Source organism: Piliocolobus tephrosceles, chromosome 2 (assembly GCF_002776525.5).
Source record: "Piliocolobus tephrosceles isolate RC106 chromosome 2, ASM277652v3, whole genome shotgun sequence".
Classification (NCBI taxonomy): Eukaryota; Metazoa; Chordata; class Mammalia; order Primates; family Cercopithecidae; genus Piliocolobus; species Piliocolobus tephrosceles.
This window is the reverse complement of record NC_045435.1, coordinates 103893918-103904738: the sequence shown is the minus strand read 5'-3', so window position 1 is coordinate 103904738 and position 10821 is coordinate 103893918.

Sequence of the window (10821 nt, the reverse complement as noted above, 5' to 3'; positions counted from 1 at the left end):
ATATCTGTTGTATAACAATGTGAATATACTCAACACTACTGACTGTACACTTAAAAATGGTTAAGATGGTAAATGTTATGCTTTTTACCACAGTCAAAAAAATATTTAGGCTGGGCGCAGTGGCTCACACCTGTAATCCCAGCACTTTGGGAGGCCAAGGCGGACGGATAACCTGAGGTCGGGAGTTCGAGATCAACCTGACCAACATGGAGAAACCCCATCTCTACTAAAAACATAAAAAAGTAGCGGGGCATGGTGGTGCATGCCTGTAATCCCAGCTACTTTGGAGGCTGAGGCAGGAGAATCGCTTGAACCCAGAAGGCGGAGGTTGCAGTGAGCCAAGATCACACCATTGCACTCCAGCCTGGGCAACAAGAGCAAACCTTCATCTCAAAAAAGAAAAAAAAAAAAAATTTAATGAACATAAGATTTGAATAGAACATTTCTCCAGAGAAGATATACAAATGGCCAATAAGGACACGAAAAGATGCTCAGTCGGGCGCAGTGGCTCATGCCTATAATCCCAGCACTTTGGGAGGCCGAGGTGGGTGGATCATGAGGTCAGGAGACCGAGACCATCCTGGCTAACAGGGTGAAACCCCGTCTCTACTAAAAATACAAAAAATTAGCCGGGCGTGGTGATGGGCGCCTGTAGTCCCAGCTACTCGGGAGGCTGAGACAGAAGAATCACTTGAACCTGGGAGGCGGAGGTTGCAGTGAACTGAGAGCGCACCACTGTACTCCCGCCTGGGTGACAGAGCAAGACTCAAAAAAAAAAGGAGAGAAAAAGAAAAGCTGCTCAACATTTGGGAAATGCTTATCAAAATCATAATAAGGTATTACTTCGTACCCACTAAGATTGCTTTAATCAAAAAGAAAGGCAATAACAAGTGTTGCTGAGGATGTGGAGAAATTAGAACCCTCATACTCTACAGGTAGGAATGTAAACTGGTACAACTGCTTTGGAAAATAGTTTGGCCATTCCTCATTTAATAAGTTAAACACAGAATTACGATATGATTCAGCACTTCCAATCCTAGGCATATACCTAAAAGAAGTGAAAACAGATACTCAAGCAAATACTTGTACATGAATGTGCACAGCACCATTACTCAATATAACAGTAAAAAAAAATGCAAACCTGGCCAGGCGCAGTAGTTCCTGTAATCCCAGCACTTTGGGAGGCCGAGTCGGGTGGATCATCTGAGGTCAGGAGTTTGAGACCAGACTAGCCAACAAGGTAAAACACTGTCTCTACTAAAAATACAAAAATCAGCCTGGCATGGTGGTGGGCGCCTGTAATCCCAGCTACTCGGGGCACTGAGACAGGGGCCCAGGAGGTGGAGGTTGCAGTAAGCAGAGATGGTGCCACTGCACTCCAGCCTGAGCAACAGAGAGAAACTCTGTTTCAAAAAACAAAAAGGAAACCCAAGTGTCCATCAACTGATGAATATATAAACAAAACATATATCCATACAATAACATTATTCAGTCACAAAAAGGAATAAATACTGATATATCCTACAATACCCATAAACCTTGAAAACATCATGCTAAGTGAAAGAAGCCAATTATAAGAGGCCACATATTGAATGATTGCATTTATGTGAAATATCCAAGATAGGCAAATCTATAGAGACAGAAAGTATTTTAGTGGCTGTCAGGGACTAGAGTGAGGAGATAATGAGGAATGACAGCTAATGGGTACAGAGTTTCTTTGTGGGGTGATAAAAATATTCTGGAATTAGATAGTATGAGCATTGCACAATCTTGTAAAAATACTAAGAACCACTGAATTGTACACTATAAAGGGGTGAATTTTGTTATGTGAATTATACCTCAATGAAAAATATTAGCAAACCCAATTCAGCAGCATATAAAAAGGATTATATATCATGATCAAATGCTGTTTGCCCCAGGAATGCAGGGTTGGTTTAACATCCAAAAATCAAAGTGATATAACATATTAATAAAGAACAAAAAACCACATGATGATCTCAATACACAAATAGCATGTGATAAAAAAATAGCATGTGACAAAAATTCAACACCCATTCATGATAAAAATCCTCAACAAAGGCTTAAAAGAGAATGTACAACTAATACTATACTTAATAATGGAAAAACTTAATGTTTTCCCCCTAACAATGGAAAAAAGGCAAAAGTGACATCTTCACCACTTCTATTCAACATTGTACTAGCCAATGCAATAAGACAATAAAAAATAACTAAAGGCACGTTGTTTACAAATGAAGAATTAAACTATCTATTTACAGATGATATAATCTTGTACATAGTAAATCTTAAGAAATCAAACAAATATTAGAACTAATAAAAGTGTTTAGCACAGTCCCAGGATCCAAGATCAATATATGAAAATCTACTTTAGTTATGTATACTAGAAATGAAACAAAACATAAAACTAAAAAAACAAATTTGCAACAGCATCAAAAAGAATACTTAAGGCCAGGTGCGGTGGCTCACACTCATAATTTCAGCACTCTGGGAGGCCGAGGCAGGCAGATCATGACATCAGAAGATCGAGACCATCCTGGCCAACATGGTGAAACTCCATCAATACTAAAAATACAAAACTTGGCTGGGCATGGTGGCGCATCCCTGTAATCCCAGCTACTCAGGAGGCTGAGGCAGGAGAATCGCTTGAACCAGGGGAGCTGGAGGCTGCAGTGAGCTGAGATCACGCCACTGCGCTCCAGCCTGGCTGACAGAGCGAGACTCAATCTCAAAAAAAAAGAAAAAAAAAAGAAAACACTTAAAAAAATAAATTAAACCAAAGTACAATACCTGCAACAGAAAATCATAAAACTGCTTAGGAAAATTAAACATTTAAATAAATGACATCCTATGTTTCTGGATTGGAGGACTCAATATTCTTAAAATGGCAATTCCCCTCAAATTAATCTACAGATTTAATGTAAGGTTTCTAAACCTTGGCATTATTGGCACTTAGGACAACTCTTTGTTATATGGAGCCATCCTGTGCATTATAAAATGTTTAGCATGGCCGGGCGCAGTGGCTCACGCCTGTCATCCCAGCACTTTGGGAGGCCGAGACGGGAAGATCACAAGGTCAGGAGATCGAGACCATCCTGGCTAACATGGTGAAACCCCATCTCTACTAAAAATACAAAAAACTAGCCGGGTGAGGTGGCGGGCGCCTGTAGTCCCAGCTACTCGGGAGGCTGAGGCAGGAGAATGGCGTGAACCCAGGAGGCAGAGCTTGCAGTGAGCCAAGATCACGCCACTGCGCTCCAGCCTGGGCGACAGAGCGAGACTCCATCTCAAAAAAAAAAAAAAAAAAAAAGTTTAGCAACATCCTCGGCCCCACTAGATGCCAGTAGCACCACCTTACTCTAGTTGTAATAAAAAATGTCTCCAGACACTGCCAAATGTCCCTTTGGGGCAAATTTGCTCTTGGATGAGAACCATTCAACAGTGGTTACAATCTCCATCAAATTCCCAGCAGGACTTTTTAAAAAAGTTTTTGGATTTTTGTTGTTGTTTTCTAGGAAAAAGTGATACTAGAATTTGTACGTAGAGGCCTGGTGTGGTGACTCACACCTGTAATCCCAGCGCTTTGGGAGGCTGAGGCAGACAGATCACTTGAGGCCAGCAGTCCAAGACCAGCCTGACCAACATGAAAAAAACCCATTTCTTACTAAAAGCACAAAAACTAGCTGGGTGTGGTGGTGGGTATCTGTAGTCCTAGCTACTCAGGAGGCTGAGGTGGGAGAATCACTTGAATCCAGGAAGCAGAGGTTGCAGGGAGCCAAGATCACACTATTGCACTCCAGCCTGGGTGACAGAGAAAGACTGTCTCAAAAAAATAATAATAATGATAATGATAATCAAATGCAAATATCAAGGACCTAAAGTGATCAAAAATTTCATAAAACCACAAAGTTGGAGAACTGAAAGCACTGATGTGAAAACAGAAAGCTCCAGTAGCCAAGGCAGTTGCCACAGGTTTAAGACTTGACCTAGAAATCCATGGAAAAGAAGGGAGCCCAGAAATAAACCTACACACACGGGCAATTGATTCTGACAAAGGTACCAAGATAATTAAGTGGGGAAAAGAGAGTCTTTTTAATGGATGGTATTGGAAAAATTGGGTATCTTTTTGTAAAAAAATAAAAAAGGAAGAACCTAGACCCTTACTTCACATATCACACGTATAAATTCACTTGAATCGAACGAGAAACCTAAATTGAAGACCCATAAATATAAACTCAAAGAGAAAATCAGGACAGGCTCAGTGGCTCACACCTGGACTCCCAGCACTTTGGGGGACGAAGACAAGAGGATGGCTACAGCCTAGCAATTCGAAACCAGTATGGCCAACACAGTGAGACCCCATCTCTATGAACTTACGAATTATCTACGTGTGGTGGCATAAGCCTGTAGTCCCACCTACTAGGAGGCTGAGACAGGAAAATCACTTGAGCCTAGGAGGTCGAGGCTGCAGTGAGCCATGACTTCACCACTGCACTCCTGCCTGAGAGACGAGCAAGAGCCTGTCTCAAAAAAAAAACACCATGAATAAAATGAAAAGAGAAGCCACCAACCAGGAAAATGTAAATACAAAATAAATATCTAAGATTTGATCCAGAATATATTTTTCAATTTTTTATAATCCAATAAAAAGAAGACATATCCTAAGATAACACTTGAATTAATATCCTCAAGGATCTCTCAATATCAAGATTGGTGTTTTTTACTAACAGAGCAATTGAAGCAAACAGACCAGGTCCTCTGCTATCTCAAAATACTTTGAATAAAGTTATCCACAAAGCACTGATATGTCCTATCTCCCCATCAGGAGGAAGGCTGGCAGGTAACAGAAACATGGGATCCTGCTAACCACAGCTAATAGGCACAGAAGCCAGCCTGTTCTAGTCACAGGCTAACAGTTTCAAAAGGAACCCATCTTTTTGGTGGATTGTTATTTTACAGATGACTTCTGCAAACTGAACACAATCAAAGTGCTCATCAAAATGGGGATACCATGCTGAACCAATTACTACTTAAACATGCAATTGGCAATGGGAAATAGGTTGCGATCTCTGAAGAGATAAGCCTCTACCAGAAAAGATTAAACAGTCATCAGAGAAGATCCTGCATATCGGAGCTTTAATAGCTAAACTGATTATTTGGATTTAGAACTTCAATTCCTTCCCAAGCAACTTTGGGAACTTGCCTTCAAAGGCACATCCTGGCACCGGTGTCTTTAGACCAATGGACAGACTCTTCCTAGGCCTGGTTAAAGAGGAAGACATTCTCCAAAGCAGTTACACAAATCTACTGGGATCTCTCACTCTGAAGTAAATGTACAAACCAAACAGACTCTCTGAGAGGAGATAGCAATGATGCATAAATTAGCTTTTAGGAAACATTTTTAAGTAACCACTTCCTCAGTCACTCTCCGTCTAGAGATAAATATAAAATCTTTCCTGAAATGAATGTCAACATTAACTTTCACTTATAGAATGGAACACACTTCAAGTTCTATAACCATTAAATGAAACCTACAGGAGGCCATGGATTTGGACTGAGCTCCTGCACTATCAACAGACCAAACCAAAACTAAGTCACTCGGGCGAAAGTTCCAGGCCACCAAACGAACACTAAGTTGTTTATCTGAGCTTCTGATAAATCAGGAGAAAGAGAGAACAGCCAAATCTCTAAACAGGCCAGTTTTAGCCTGCATGATGAGAAAGTCTCCTCTATTTTACCCTTACAAGGAAAGTAACCTGAAGTAACCTAATGTTAACCAACTGCATTTTGTATTATGCTGTTTCCTTGTTCCTGCTCGATACCTTATAAAAACTGACTGTTCTTCCATGCCCAGTGTAGATTTTTAGATAAGATGATGCCCAATTCATAAATTGCAAATAAAAGCCAATTAGATCATTTAACAACATCTCAAATTTATTTTTTTTTTTTTTACAAATATCAAGGGTTACTTCCCTCTAGAAAAACCCACAGCTCATCAGCTCAAGCAAGTTAACGAACAGGGAACTGGCTACAGCTAGGAAACCTGATCCAGCTACTTAAATCCAGGGGAAGAGAGTTATATAGATTTCTTCCAGCTATGATAGGGTTGGTCTAAAGAACACATCCTCCCTTGAATAAAGTCATAGCACTATTAAAAGTTAAGGGAAGAAAGTAGGCTAGGGAGTGTTCAAAGTGAAAAATCAAAGGAAACAATTCTATTCCACCTGAATTCAGACTTCCCAAATTCTTCTGTCAACTAGATAGGGTATCAATACTTCATGTCATTATTTCCCCCCGATAAGGACAGTCCACAGAAACTACCAACCTATTCTCCCTTGCGGCTTAGCAGAGGAACAAGGAGGCCCAAAAACTGCCTGTATCCAGCTGAGCGTGGGCTGGGCAGTAAATCTCTCAGACATGAATGCTATGCAGAGCAGCCCCTTCACACACTCCTGCTAGTAAGAAAACATTGCAAAGTTACGGTCTGCTAGGCTTTAAACTACTTTCAAAAACCACTGAAAATATATTCCCTACACACTCCTTCCAGATATGACAGAAGTAGAAGTATACTTTTATCTTCAGTGTTATTAGCTGGATTTTCTATTTCAGGTTTTTACCAAGTTCCACTCATCAAAAATTATTAGAAGGTGCAGGGTTTCCTGTTTTTAAAGCGGGAAATTTTGAAGAGGGAAAATGTACAGCTACATGCGTATGAAATAGAAATGCAACCATCCTATGTGTAATCAGTTCTCTCTCCAAAATCAGATAAAATGGGGAACTATGTATTATCCTGATGCTTTCAAAGAATGTATTATGAAGTTCCATTGTACTGTCTTTAGATATGCATGCTTATATTTTTTAAAATCACTATGGATATGTAAATTCATATGCCGTAAGACTGTCTTAAAGCCTAAAATTTTTAGTATATTCACAAAGTAGTGCAATCATCACCACTATCTAATTCTAGAACATTTTCATCATTCCAAAAAGAAATTTGTATCTATTAGTTCTCACTTTGTATTCTTCACCTCCAACCCTAGCCCCTGGCAACCACTAATCTTTTTCTCTATAGATTTGCCTATTCTGGACATGTCATACAAATGGATTAGTACAATGTGTGCACTTTTGTGACTGGCTTCTTTAACTGAGCATAATGTTTTCGAGATTCATGCACGTTGCAGCATGTATCAGTACTTCCCTCATTCCTTTTACTGCCAAGTATTATTCCACTGAATGACTATTAAGATTGCACTTATCCAGTCATGAGTTAATGGACATTTGGGTTGTTTACAATTTTTAATAATTACGAATAATGCTGCAAATACACACAAATTTTTGTATGAACATGTTTCCAATCCTCTTGAGTATATATCTAGGAGATTTGCCGGTCATATCCTCTGTGTTTAACTATTAAATGAGGAATGGCCAAACTGTTTCTCAAAGCAGCTGCACCAGTTTGCAGTCCTATCAGCAACTTACAGATGTTCCAGTGGCTCCACATTCTCAGCAACACTTGTTACTGTTTATGTTTCTGATTAAAGCAATCCTAGTGGGCATGAAGTGCTATCTCATTGTGGTTGTGATTTACATTTCCCTAATGGCTAATGATAATTAAGCATCTTTTCACATCCTTAGTGGCCATTTGTATATCTTCTTTGAATAAATGTCCATTCAAATCCTTGGCTCAATTATAAATTGGGTTGTTTTTTCATTAAGTTGCAGGAGTTCTGGATACAAGTCACAGTGTATTTTTAAGTTAAAGGAAAATCTGTTGATATAACAACTTCTCATATACTACATTAACTTTAAAAATATATTCAAGTTAGAATATATTTTTTATAGGCCGGGCGCGGTGGCTCAAGCCTGTAATCCCAGCACTTTGGGAGGCCGAGACGGGTGGATCACGAGGTCAGGAGATCGAGACCATTCTGGCTAACATGGTGAAACCCCGTCTCTACTAAAAAAATACAAAAAACTAGCCGGGCGCGGTGTCAGGCCCCTGTAGTCCCAGCTACCCGGGAGGCTGAGGCAGGAGAATGGCATAAACCCAGGAGGCGGAGCTTGCAGTGAGCTGAGATCCGGCCACTGCACTCCAGGCTGGGTGACAGAGCGAGACTCCGTCTCAAAAAAAAAAAAAAAAGAATATATTTTTCTTAAGTACATCAAAATTTCACCTTAAATTTGAAAATTGCATAGAAATTTAAAGTGCTAAAGCAATCATTGTTTTTTCAAATAAGTGAATTTGAAGCCAAAGAGTGGAGAGTGTGGGGATCCATTGGGTAGGACATTTGAGATCTATGCAATGTAGAAATATTTGAATCCTGACTTGAATCGGAAAAAAAAAAAAAAAAAAAAAGGCACAACTTGAACACTGCTGGATAGTTATTAACACTAACAAACTGTTAAGTCTAATAACAGAATTGTGGTTTTATTTAACAGTCCTTATCTTTTAGACATACATATTGAAATATTTACAAATGAAATGATTCGCTATCTGGGATTTGCTTCAAAATAAATAGGGGTTCAAAGATGAATGGCATTTAGATAAATCAGGAATGAACTGATGTTAAAATGAGTTCATTACACAGTTCTCCTTTTACATGTATCTTACATACCCCATTAAAATTTTAAAAAAGCACTCACTCCAATGTCTCCTATGTATAAGAACACAGGCGGCTGGCAGCAACTAAATGGTATCAACTAAATTTTTATAAATTCAAAGAGTCATTAATTCTGTTGTCTCAAAAGTAAATTCTCTGGGAAACTTAATATTAAGACAGTAACTATCTGCACACAGTAATGTGTATAAAATTTAATTACCACCACCAGTCACAGGCTAGTCGAGCAGCTGTATCAACCATGGTACAAACAATAACAGAGCGAAAGCACCAGTCATCAGCACACTCTTCGCTGACACATTTCTTCTCACCAGACATCACTGAGGGACTGGAACCCCCTTCGGAAGTATTATTACTACCCTCACTGACTACAGAAGATACTACCTTCAAGAGAGTACGTGTCTACAGTAACTAATTTTACAGCAATCCCTCAGGCCACTTGAAACTCACTCAAATTGCACATCCAATCGATACATGAGTTGGGATGCCTAGGTGTAACTTACACACATAAAATATATACCCACCAGAATGGCTGTCATCAGAAAGACAACAAGTATTGGCAAGGATGTGGAGACACTGCAGCCCGCACGCACCGTGGCAGGAATAGTTCTAAAAGTACAGTCAGTTTGGAAAAAGTTTAGCAGTTTTTTAAAACGTTAAATATAAATTTACCACACAACCTGACAATTCCACAACTAGGAATCTGAGATGAAAACATGTCCACACAAAGACATATTTATGAATCTTCAAAGCATTGTTATTCACAATTTTTAAAAAAACTAATTGTAGGCCAGTCAAATGTCTATCAACTGGTGAATGGATAAACAAAATGTTGTATATCCAAACAGTGAACACTAAATCAGCAACTAAAGCAACTACGCGCAAGTATAAGCTACAACATGGATGAACCTCAAAAACATGCTAAGTGAAAGATGCCAGATATAAAAGACTAACTGCATGATTCTAACTCCGTGAAATTTCCAGAAAGGGTAAATCTGTACAGAAAGCAGATCAGAGTGGCTGCCTGGGGCTGGAGGTAGGAGTGAATTAACTGCAGAGCAGCATGAGTAAATTTTGGGGGCTGATGGAAATGTGCTAAAACTGGATTGTACAATTCCTAAGTTGACTAAAACCAATTAATTGTACATTTACAATTGGTGAATTTAACAGTGTGTAAGTTATACAAAGCAATTTTTTAAGTACCATTGTAACAAAGTCTTAGAAATCACTATTTTAAAGCTCTGGCTCATAGCTCATTCATTTGATATATTCAACACAACAAAGTCTAATATACTATTAGGATTAAGAATATTAGCATTTGCTTGAAAGCTAAACACACTACTTTCAAAGGATTCCAAGTACACCCATCTCTAAATCTTACTGATTAAATTTTGCTCTTTTAGTTATAAGTCATGTGACAAAATCACTGTTAACGATTGAATTAGCATTGTCCCTTAGCCATTTCATTAATTTGTCTTCCCCCAACCTTGTGCCCTGTGGTATTTCTTTTTGTAAAAATCTCTTGCTTGGTATTGGATATTGCCCAAGTTTTCCATCAGATATAAGGTTTTCTCAGAATATTTCGTAACCTGAAATAAAATTATTATATTCACATGAACATGCATTTGAATACATATATACTTTTTTTTTTTTTTTTTTTTTTGAGACGGAGTCTTGCTCTGTCGCCCAGGCTAGAGTGCAGTGGCCGGATCTCAGCTCACCGCAACCTCTGCCTCCTGGGTTCACGCCATTCTCCTGCCTCAGCCTCCCGAGTGGCTGGGACCACAGGCGCCCACCACCTCGCCCGGCTAATTTTTTTTTTGTATTTTTAGTAGAGACGGGGTTTCACCGTGTTAGCCAGGAGGGTCTCGATCTCCTGACCTCGTGATCCGCCCGTCTCGGCCTCCCAAAGTGCTGGGATTACAGGCTTGAGCCACCGCGCCCGGCCTATACTTTTTCAATATAAAAGGAGTATGTTCCTTTTAGTTTGTTTGCTCATTAAGCCACTTACATGCTGCCCCTAAGTTTCAAACACTTCACTGTTTCCAATCAGGCTTTGCTTTTACGACGTGGGTTCAAAATTCTTTTCAAAGCAGTGCTGCTTTCAGTGACTAAGCTGGCATGATTTTCAGTCAGACTCCATTTCTTTCCATTCCTCTGACAGAAATGCCAAAGAAGTAACAGTCCC